Here is a 12,471-nt window from a genome sequence, read left to right as displayed (position 1 = left end):
AAAAAATTTTTTTTCAACGTTTATTTATTTTTGGGACAGAGAGAGACAGAGCATGAACGGGCGAGGGGCAGAGAGAGAGGGAGACACAGAATTGGAAATAGGCTCCAGGCTCTGAGCCATCAGCCCAGAGCCCGACACGGGGCTCGAACTCACGGACCTCGAGATCGTGACCTGGCTGAAGTCAGACGCTTAACCGGCTGCACCACCCAGGCGCCCCTTTTATCCATTTTTAAATCATGTTGCTTATTTGATTGTTGAGGGGTTTTTTTAACTTTATTTATTTTGAGAGAGAGAGAGAGAGTGGGGGAGGGGCAGAGAGAGGGAGGGAGAGAGAGAGAGGAACCCAAGCAGGCTCCACACTGTCAGTATAGAGCCTACTCGGGGCTCAATCTCATGCACCGTGAAATCATGACCTGCACCGAAACCAAGAGTCAGACACTTAACCCACTGAGCCATCCAGGCGCCCCAAAACGAAATCTATTTTTATTTTTACTTACAAAGAAAGAAATTAAGCTTTGCTAATATTTAACATATTAATTATTGATATAAACATATGTACTAAATAGTCATATGCATATTGGGGGTGCATATTCAAACCGTTTGTTACTAATAGGGTGCATGATTTAAAAATTACAAATCCCTACTACATGGAATAAAGTCTAGATTCCTTACCTTAGCATTCAAGTCCTTACAAAATCGGCTCCCACCCCTTCTATATCCTGTCTCCTATACAGACTATGCTCTAACCAGATTCAGCTACTAGATCTCGTCTGAACACGCCCTGGGATTTCTTGTTCATGTGCACCTCACGCTACTCCCTGTCTTCTCCCCAACGCCCCCAAACCATATGTGTAAGTGCTATTCCAAGACCCATCTCAAATACCCTCTTCTTCAAAAAGCCTTCCCTAAGCCCCAGCTGTAAAACCCCGCCCTTTTCTGGACCTGTTTTATGGCACAGAGCCCTTTCTATTCTATTTTGTGGCCATTCGTTTGCATGTCTCAGATTGTCTGGTTCATTTTAATTCACCCTCTTATTCTTTAGCCTGCATAGAACATTGCCTTGTTCTTAGAAAGGCTCAAATAAAATCTTTGTTGAGATGAGACATGGTAAGTGACATCACTTCCCTCCCACGTCTTGACCCTCAACACACTGAGACTCCCAGTTTCCAGATAAAATAAATGTTCCCAAGTGAAAGTTCCCTCCATTTCCCTCTGGTACATCTCCAGAGTTGCCTGTTCTTACCTCCTCTCTTGCTCAAAGTAAATGTCTTTCCCCTCTCTCAAGCTCCTCTGCCCACCCAATCCCCAGGTCCCCGTCCCTGATTACTGTCCTTCCTGGCATCTTTTCTCTCCCAACATCAGCCTCACCCTTTCCACTGACCACAAATACTTTCAGATAATCCCCATCCTAAAAACCTACTCCCTTCTCTCAAGCCACTTCCCTATCCCTCCCCTTCCCTTTTACCACCAAACCTCCTTTTAGCAAATGCTTACTTACATTTTTTTTTTTAATGTAGGGGTACCTGGGTGGCTCAGTCGGTTAAGCATCTGGCTTTGGCTCAGGTCATGATCTCACAGTGTGAGTTCGAGCCCTGTGTGGGGCTCTGTGCTGACAGCTCAGAGCCTGGAGCCTGCTTCAGATTCTATGTCTCCCTCTCTCTCTGCCCCTCCCCCACTCAAAAAAAAATATTTTTTTTCTCCCCCCCCCCAAAAAAAAATATTTAAAGTGTTACACGTTCACTAAAGAAAATTTGGAAAATACTGGGAAACTGAAAGGGTAAAAATAATGTCTCCTGTATATAGTCCTGTATCTCAGGTACAGATACTGTTAACATTTTCCTGTACTATGTTCATACTATCCACCCCACGCAGAGGTGCTTTATAAACACCATGTGATTACCCTGTAGTTGCAGTGGTCTAGCCAGTCTTTGTAATTTAACATTGTAACATAAACATTTTTCTTTGTTACCACGTTTTTTCTGTGTCATAGGGTTCACAGATGTAATTTGTAATAATAAGTCAGTAGTTCAGCAAATGGATTTACCATAATTTGCTTAATCCTTCTCTCTCCTTGAACACTTAGGTGGTTTCCACCCTTTCACAGTTATAAGCGGCCTGACAATAAACATTAGTATGCATAAGATCTTCCAATATTTATGAATCCTTTCTAAGGGTAGAGTTTTAGAAGTAGAATACTCCAAAATATGATTGTTTTAAAGTTACTGACATTTGGGGCGCCTGGGTGGCTCAGTCGGTTGAGCGGCCGACTTGGCTCAGGTCATGATCTCGCGGTCCGTGAGTTCGAGCCCCACGTCAGGCTCTGTGCCGACAGCTCGGAGCCTGGAGCCTGTTTCAGATTCTGTGTCTCCCTCTCTCTGACCCTCCCCCGTTCATGGTCTGTCTCTCTCTGTCTCAAAAATAAATAAACGTTAAAAAAAATTTAAATAAAAATAAAAATAAAGTTACTGACATTTGTTGCCGAGTTGTTTTCCAAATAAATTTTACCCATCTGCACCCCCAAGACACGAGAGCGCCCACTTACTGAACTTTTGCCATCACTCCCCATGATGGCTGTTTCTCCCACAAAGTGCTAACTTATATCTGCCTTAGTTAATAAAAGATAATTTATTATATTCCTATCAAGTCTCAATCCACTATACTTTGACTATACTATTGGTGTGAGCCAATAGAATGAAATTACTCTGGAAAAGAAGTTGCCAACATCCTCCTTATTTGCCAAAACCACTGATGCCCTGGTTTGCTTTTCCTTCTTTCACTGTTTAATCTGTGTGGGAGGTTGTCATCTGCCTCCCATTTAGAGTTTGTCTTCTGTCTCCATCTCCTCGAGCCATCTCCAAAGTGTTAGTATCCCTGGAACTTTTCTCTCAACTCTTCCTATCTTGTATGCTCTGCCTGACGAGTTCATCCACAGGGTCAAGTGACTGAGTGGCCTTATTCCAAGGTTTCCCACTTCTGCTCTCTTTCTAACCTCTCCTCTCTAATGGGCCTGTACCATCACAAACATACTCAAATCTTTCCCACTTTTTAAAAAGCTCATTCTCAATCCTGTATTCCTCTTTCTCATATGTTGCTTTTTTTTTTCTATGTACAGCCAAGCCTTTAAAGACAATGGTCCTGTCTCAACTTCTTGAACTCCCGTCTATTATTTTACTGAAAGGTGGCTTTCACCCCCATCACCCCACTGAAACTGCCATCAACAATGGGTGCCAGGGACCTCCTGGGTGCTGAATCCAGTGGACACATATTTAGCCCTTTATTTGGTTTAAGCTCTTAATGGCATCTGATCCTCTGACCCCCCTTTCTTTTCTGAATTTAATCCTCCCTTATTGATGGAATCCAGCTTTCCCCTCCGTGGCTTCTCAGTCTCAGACTTCTGTGTTATTTTTTTGTTTGTTTTGTTTTGTTTTCAGTTCATCTTCCTCTGCTCGTTCCCTAAATATTAGTGTTTCCAGAATTCCAACCCAATTCTTATCTTATTACCTTATCTGCCTTCCCAGAGTGAGCTCACCCACTCCCATGGTTTTACCTTCTATGGGGTTCTGATGATGGTACTGTTCATCCCCCACAAGCTGCAGGCACGTATCCAACACCTATTACAAATCTCTCTCTACTTAGAGACTTGTCAAGCCTTCCCAATTTAGCAGTCCCAAACGCAGGTCTCCAGTGCTCCCTCCCCAACCCCCCCCCCATCCAAAATCCCTCCACACAGTCACCTCACCTGAAACCTCTGGGCTCATTCCTGACCCCCTTCCCTCCTCCTCACTGCCATATTTGTTGGGTTGCCAACTCTTGATTTCCTACGTCTTTAATATAGCTTTGACCCATCCCTTCTCCTCTGTGTGCACTGTCACTTCTGTCTCTACAGCAGTGTCATCTCCAATAGATCTCTTTTTGTTCATGATTGTATCAGTCAGGGTTCAGCCAGAGGAGCAGAGCCAGTGGGAGGTATTACAGGGAATTGGTTTGTGCAATTATGTCCCCCCTTCTTATGGGGGCTGAATAAACAGTCCATGTAAGACTGTGTTCATATCTGCTCCTGGAGCCTGAAGTCCACAGGGCAGGTGTTCAAGAATAGATCAATTGTCAAATGGGGGGGGGGTGGAAAGCAGGATGGAACCCACAAGCATGAACCCCATTAGGATAGATGGACATCCAAGTCTATTCTTTTGCCTCTGATGGTGACACAGAAGGTGAAGAAGCTGGATCACTGCTACCTTGAATGATCTTTATGAGAACCAAGTTCTTAAAACCCTTTGAAATTAGGAAATGCCTTAATCCAGTAATTCCATTTCTAGGCATTTGTACTAAGAAAATAATTAAGGGTGTGAACAAAGATTTACTCACAAGAATGTTAATTGTAGCATGTATATAACAGCAGCAAATTGGAAACAATCTGCATATCCATCAAAGAGAATTGGTTTGAATAATAGAATCAACTGCCAATGTTAAAAATTAAGTTGTGCAAATGGGCTTATTTGTACGTTAAAATGTTCCTGATCTATTACTGGACTTCAAAAGCAAGCTACAATATAGTAACTCAGTGTTATATTATCTGTCTATAAAATGTGTATTCTATGTATATAGAAGAAAATCTAGAAAGATATCCATCAACTATTAGCATGCAATGGGATATTGTCATCTTTTTAACTTTTCGCTCTTTTGAATTCCTCTATAGCGCACATGAATTGCTTTGTTCATATTCTTTTGATGAGAAAAGGGTTTAAATAAGTTGTGAGTTCTCTAAGCCCTTGACTCAACTCCATTAAAAGGCATAAATGCATTTGGGCCAAAAAAAAAAAAAAAAAGGAAGAGGAGAAGGAGGAGGAGGAGGTGGAGGCAAAGGAGAAAGATGAGAAGGAGAGGAAAGAGAAGAAGAAGAAGAAGGAGAAGGAGAAGGAAGAGAAGGAAGAGAAGAACCAAGTATTAAGACTTAAAATTGGCAGAGCATGCATCCACATGCATGATCTCATTTAGTCTTGGAAAATGTACATGTTGTCCCCATTTTTAGTGAAGAGAGAACTTAGTATGGGAGAAAATAGATTGTACCTGTGCCCCAAATCATGCAGCTATCATGCAGCTAGTGACAGATTCCATCCAACAGACCTACCCAACTATAAGCCCTGGGCCTTTCTACCATACTGCCCAGCAGAGGCCCCACTTGGGAGCACCCATCCCTGAAGCCAGTGACCACACTGAAGGTTGAAAATGAAATTGCTCCAGAGGTCATTGTCCTTTGATAAAAGCCCATCAGAGGCCAGGGGACCTTGCATTAACGGAAGCTGGATTGAAGCTGTGGGGGTGTATATTGGTTTTTCCCTGTAGTTAATGGATTAATATTCTATCTGAGTATTTACTCAACCAGATTCATGATGAAGGAGAACAACAAACACCACCCACTCACTGAGGAAAGCACTGGGTTGGAGGGTTTGGGATTCAATTCCTGGCTGGATACATGATCTTGGGGAAAGTCATCTAATTTCTCAGGATTGTGGTATGCCATTGAAAGAGAATGGTGGGTAGCCTGCTCAATATCTGAGAATACTTCAATTCTGTGATATATATATATATATATATATATATATATATATAATTATCACACAACATGTAGGAAGGTCATCTTCTTACAGGAAGGGAGACAGGAACAAACATTTCCAGTGTGTCTTAAAGACCCCAGTTTCACCAAACAGCACATAGAGATTTTCCTATTCTTACTTTCAAGAGGAGGAAACTGGTTCTTTAAAAAAAAGTTACAGGGACAATTTCTTAAGCTTTTGAGCAGCTTCCTGCATAGAACTTCATACGCTTTCTTCCTCTCCCCACCCTTTCCTTGTTCTTTTTAAGAATCTGTGATTGTGATAGCTTCGAAGTTTTCAAGAAAAGTAGTGAAGGACAAATGAATGCTTTTGCTGCCAGAGTGGCAAAGGGCTAACACATCTTTTTCCTCTGATGGTCCCACGGAAGTCTCTGCCCAGCTCAGCTACACGTCCTTTAGCCTGGTTGAGGGCATGCAAGACAGAGCCTTGAAAGGGACATACCTCAAGGCTAATTAATTATTTACTTATTTCCCAGAAATAAACTCTGAGTTCTGCAGACTATTGTCTCCTCCCAGGGATCTCTAACATTCTCTATATTCTCTATATGCTTTGAGGACCTGGATCCTGAGAGCTCATCAGTACTGCCAGAATCCCCCAAGATTTCTCAGCTGCATTTTGGAAGAGAAGGAAACTCAACCAAGTCTTTGAACACTGCAAAATGGCAAGGTGATGCTCATAATTTTAAAAGAAAGAAAACGACTTCAGAAATGTTGTTCCCCGTTCAGTCCCTAGCTGGAAGGTATTGGTGCAGTGGAGAAGGGGTGGGAAATGTAAAAAAAAAAAAAAAAAAAAAAAAAAGTGGACCCGCTCCCTCCAGATTCAGGGTAGAAGTTTTCAGTTTCCCTCCTTCTCTGCTAACCCACCCCTGTATTCTCATCCCTCTTCCCTGCTGTCTTCTCTGCCCCCTCTCTCCCACCCACCCTTACTCTCACAGAACCAACAGGAACTGCTCAGTTGAGCGAGTTCATGGTAATTACCAGCAAGGGGCATAATTGAGGTGTTCCATCCTGGAGGACAGAACCTTCCTCCCTGCCTCCAATGTGGTGCTGAGATAGCTGGCTGCCTGTCCTCCTCTGTGCTCCCATAGCATTGTGTCATCATGTGTGAGAGACAGACAGACACACAGAGACAGACGGAGGGAGTCAGTCTTCATTAGGTGCAGATTCTGGATTTGCGAGTCCACCTACTCGCTAATCCTCATTTGTACCCCCAAATCCATACCCATCCTATTTTCAGGGTCACCCCTCGGCGTGTGCACAGTGATGAACAAGCTGGGTCTCCTGAGGCAGCTGGAGGTCCTGGCTGATGTCAGACAAGGTGACTGCTCCTTGGTGCTGCTCTCGTGCTGTAACCCAGTGTACTTTTCACCATCTATTTAGTGCCCCGTTTTTCACAATGTTGTGCTTTTTGTTGATTCTGCTGCTTGACACGGCCCCCGAGCATAGTGCCGGTGTGCTGTGTAGTGTTCCTAAGAACAAGAAGGCCAGAAATGCATGTGTTAGGTAAGCATCATGCAGGCAGGAGTCATCGTGTCCATGAGTGCAATGTTAGTGAACTAAGTGTATATGAAATAAGACGTCTTTAAACAGAAATCTGTGAAAACAAGGTTATGTATTATTGATCAGTTGATGAAAATGTTGTGACCAGAGGCTTACTGGCCCCCCCCCCACACACACAGACACACACACAGACACACACACAGACACATACACACACACACACACGAGGTACTGTATTTTCTCCTTACAAATGTCTGTTCTCCTATAGGCTATGTGCGCTTTAGGGATTGCGCCTCTCTCTTATTCACATCTCCCTCTCCCCTGCTATTTAGTACCTGGACTAAACTCCTCAGGAGGAGTTTGATGAATGAAGCATAAATGACCATCTTCTAAAGCTGTTTGAACCACACTGGAGAATCCCCAGTTCACTGGACCCCTCCCACAGGCCTGAATCCCCGTGTGGGTAGTTTCCGTAAGGTGATTCACGCGGGAGGCATCGAGATAAATTCATTTGTAACATAACCAAATGAATAAAGCCAATGCCACCTTCATTGTTTTAATTTTGTGCCCTGTATACTGCCATGGCACAGATTAATTATGGCATGAGAAAGCCTGGGTTCTCTTGGCCTCACTGGCCCTGGGAGAGTAAACACTGTCAACTTATATATACGATGGGATGGCATCGTGTAAAGAATGAGTCCTTCTTACAAAAGAATGAGTCTTTTTCCGTAGAAAATTATAGAAATGAAGTAGGACTCTGACATCCAGTCTGTAAAATCCCAACAGAGGTAGTGTGAACATTCTGTCCTTGACTCCTGCCCTAAACTCAGGCCTGGTGGTCTTATCGACCCTTGGGGCTTCTACTACCAACTCCAAGAGGCTATCTTTCAGTGCTCTCGCTCAGTTGGCAAACTCTGAGCAGTTGCCGTCTGGCAATTGTCACCTGGATATCCTGCCAGCATATTTAACCCAACATTTATTCCAAAATTCAGCTCCTCATCACTTTCCCATCTTTCCATCGAAGCTATTCTTCCTTCTGGTACATCTTGTCTTTGGCAGTCCTTCCTCATGTTCTCCCCAGATCACACCTCTGCAGCCATTTCTGGCCCTCCTTCGCCCTTGTCTCCATCGGCTGCTGGCTAAGGCCCTTCACACAGCCTGCACGTTGAATGAATGAACAAACTAAGGGAATCAGTGACTCAGTCCTAGGTTCAAACTGTTGAAACCTTTCCTCCTCGGTGGTATCAGGATCTAAAGAGCATGAGGTAGAGATTATCAGAAGCAATGGTAAGGAGGAAGGCTCAGGGCCCAAGGCTGGTCAGCACAAGCAACATCGGGCTTCTTGACCCAGGGCTCCAGAACTGGCGCAGGGATCCCTGGTGTGGCAAGTGACTTGGTAGAAAAATGCACATAAGCAAGCGTGCAGTGCTGGTGGGAGTGTGACCTGGGCACCTTGGGAATCCACGTGTAATGCTGTTGTTGGGAATGTTGTCTCGAGGTACAAGACTTCAGTTGTCTCGTTGGGAGAGCGCTCGGGTTTCCTGTTAGTGCTTAGTCAGCTATGGCTGCTCTCACAAATACCAGAGACTGAGTGGCTTAAACAGCAGGAGCTCACTTCTCACAGTTCTGCATGCCAGACGCCCAAGATCAGGGTTCCAGCGCAGTTGGATTCTTGAGGAGGACTCTCCCTGGTTTGTAGACACTCCCCTCCTGGTTGCATCCTCCCATGACTGAGAGAGTGAGAGAACTCTGGTCTCTTAAACCTCTTCGAAGGGCACCAATCCCATCTTGAAGGCTGTACCCCATGATGTCATCCAAACCCAATCACCTCCACACTCCCTACCTCCAAACACTCCTGTTGCTGCTCAAGTTGGGGATTAGGGCCTCAGTATATGGATTTTGAAGGGACACACACCTTCAGTCCACAGCCTCTGGGCATTTATGCTAAGGACAGTAACTTCCTGCTTCCTAGTCATTACTTGGTATTTGTGTAGTTAGCAAATTTTAATCTTTATTGTATTTCTTGCCTTCAAAATTGCAGAAGAATTACAAAGTACCATATGCCCTTTGTCCAGATTTACCAACTGTTGGTATTTCGTTATTTTTTTTTTTTTTTGATGTTTCTCTCTCTCTGCCCCCCACCCCGCCTCAACACAATCTAAAAACTTCAGGTCTGTTTTCTAAGAACAAGCACATTTTCTCACATAATCACAGCATAGTTCTCAAATTCAGAAAACTTAACAGATACAAACGATTATATAACTTACATTCCATATGCAAAAAATTGCTATGTCAGTGGAATTCTTTAGAGCAATCTTTCCTCCTTATCCCGAGATTCAGTCCAAGGTCACATTGGAAGCACACATTGCATTTAGTTCTAACTTTTTAAAATTATTTTTATTATATTTTATTAAATAATCTCTATACCCAACGTGGGGCTCAAACTCACAACCCCTAGATCAAGAGTTGCATGTTCCACTAACTGAGCCAGCGAGGCACACCAGCTATAAATTCTTTTTAATCTCCTTTAGTCTAGAACAGTTCTTGAGGCTTTCTTTGTGTTTCCCGAATTGTCATTTTGGAAGAGTACAAGCTAGTTGTTCTGTAGAATGCCCTCCAGGTTTGGGTTTACCTAATCTTTGCTCACAATAGAGTTAGTTTATGCTTTCCCCTTCCCCCAGGAATACCAGAGAAGGGATGTTGTGTCCTCAGTGTATCACATCAGAAAACGTGGTATCTACTGGTCCCATTATTGGGGATGTCAATTCTGATCCCTCGGTTAAGGTGATGTCTTCCACGTTTCCCTGCTATATAATTATAATTTCCCCTTATAATTAATAAGTAGCTTATTAATTAATAAGTAGTCTGTAGGGAGATACTTTAAGACTGTATGGATAATCTATTCCATGTAAAAATTTTCACTTGATAGTTTAAAATACACTGATGTTTCTCCCCTCAGTCCATTATTGCAACAATGGTTACCATGTTGATTTTCCGACCCCGTGGTTTCATCTATTTTTAGTCATTGGCATTTTATTGTAAACAAAAGTTTCACCTTTTTCCTTATTTAGTTAGTACTAGTATGGGATCTCTATTTCATTCCGTAGATTGTAATTCACTACCCTCATCATTTGTTGTAACGCTCAGGTAGTGCCAGATTTCTTGCAAGTGCCTTCTTTTCAGAGGCAGTCTGTCATTCTTGGAGGGCTTCCTTACTTTTCCACTTTCCCTGGGATCAACCATTACTTTGAGGAGCTTTGCTTGCTCCTAGTGGGGAATACTACTTAGAAAGCAAGACCCGAGCACTGCATGGGCTGAGTGCTCTCGCTTCCAGGACTTCACAGTGGATGAAGTTGCAAAGAATAGTCCTTTCATTGGGTCTTGCACTCATGCAGTGTAGCTTGCACTCATGCAGTCTACATAAAATTATGAATTTCGGGCCTCCTGGGCGGCTCAGTCAGTTAAGCGTCCAACTTCCGCTCAGGTCATGATCTTGCAGTTTGTGAGTTCAAGCCCCACGTCAAGCTCTGTGCTGACTCGAGCCTGGAGCCTGCTTCGGATTCTGTGTCTCCCTCTGTGCCCCTCCCGACTTGTGCTCTGTCTCTTTCTCTCTCTCAAAAATAAGTAAACATTAAAAAAAATTAAAAAAATAAAATTATGAAATTTGTACTGCTCCCTCTATCACGGATCCAAACTCAGAAGGTTCCTTGTCTTTCCCTATTCTCACTCTCCTCCTGGGGGTGAACCCTTGTTGCCAAAGAGCAAAACATTTGCTCAATACTGAAACACACAAAATAGTTTCAGGAACTGCTACCTCCATTCCGTTAAGGAAAACCAAACCTACTAAGTAAAGTTCAAGATTTGTCTCTGTTTCTTTTTTCTTTACACTCATGATATGTAATTAAAGAATTGTGTTCAAAAGTGACTTGGATTTCTCCACTTTTCCCCTTTCGCTGTGTCTGGTATTCATTTGAAACACAGTCGCATGTGTTTCAATTTGTACTCGTTTTTCGATGTTCGTTTTCTGCCCCCAGCTTTATTGAATCAATTTTATTGTTTGGAATAATTAAAACATTAGCATGATTCAAAAAGTCAAACTCTACAAAAAGGAATATTTAGAAACCGGTACTGGCAATTTTGAGTAATTTATTTTTTGCCTCATTATATTTAAAATTCTCTTTTAATTATTACCAGATATGTCTCTCTTCAATAGGATTTGGTGAACACCCTGGAACACTCCTCCTTCTTGTTCCACTCAACTTTAGCCACCCTATATCCCTTTTCTTTCCAGCTTCATCGAGATATAATTGACATACAGCCTTATGGTAACGTAAGGTATACAATCTGATGACTTGGTATTTGTGTATATTTAGAAATGATCACCACAATAAGGTTAGTTAGCACATCCATTGCCTCACATACTTACCTGTGGGTTTTTTTGTTTTTTCCTTTTGGTGGGGGGCATTGGGTTGGTGAGAACATTCAAGATCTACTCTCTTGGGGCGCCTGGGTGGCTCAGACAGTTAAGCGGCCAACGTCGGCTCGGGTCATGATCTCTCGGTCCGTGAGTTCGAGCCCTGCGTCAGGCTCTGTGCTGACAGCTCAGAGCCTGGAGCCTGTTTCAGATTCTGTGTCTCCCTCTCTCTGACCCTCCCCCGTTCATGCTCTGTCTCTCCCTGTCTCAAAAATAAATAAAACGTTAAAAAAAATTAAAAAAAATCTACTCTCTTAACTTTAAGCACATAATACGGTATCGTTGACTAGAGTCACCATGCTATACATTAGATCCTCAGAATTTATTCATCTTATAACTGGAAGTTCATACTCTTCGATCACCTTTGCTCGTTTTCCCCACCCTCAAACCCATATCCTTTTATTTCTTCATCAGAATCTCCTTAACCTCAACCATTCAAGCCAAATCCAGAAAACAAACAACTGAATCATAGCTGAGCTTCCACTGAAAGAAAATGTGCCAGAGCGGCCGCCCCTCCATGAGAATGTGTCCTGTGGTCAAGTTCTGGTTCTGTTAATCTGGCAGGTGTCACCACACATGGGATACCGGAAAGGGCACATGATTTGGGGTGACACAGTCATCAGATAGGGATAGAAAGATCTTCCAACAGAGTCTGAGGATGGAGTGTAAGACCTGCCCCTCAGCAGTGCGGGCATGAACCAAGCACTCAGCGGTATCAATGCCCCTTCCCTTCTTTGGTGAGAGTGTGAGTGGTCCTGGTCAGGGTGGAGTCTGCAATCAAGCCATCCACGGGGAGTGAGACCCATGAGAACCAGCACTTCTGGGTAAAGGAAGCCATCTGCAGAGTGGCCACACCCTCCAAGCTGGCTTGTAAAGGTGTTGG

This window comes from Prionailurus bengalensis, chromosome C2 (genome assembly GCF_016509475.1).
Source record: "Prionailurus bengalensis isolate Pbe53 chromosome C2, Fcat_Pben_1.1_paternal_pri, whole genome shotgun sequence".
Lineage (NCBI taxonomy): Eukaryota > Metazoa > Chordata > Mammalia > Carnivora > Felidae > Prionailurus > Prionailurus bengalensis.
The sequence above is the reverse complement of the archived record's forward strand: the minus strand, read 5'-3'. Positions refer to the sequence as shown.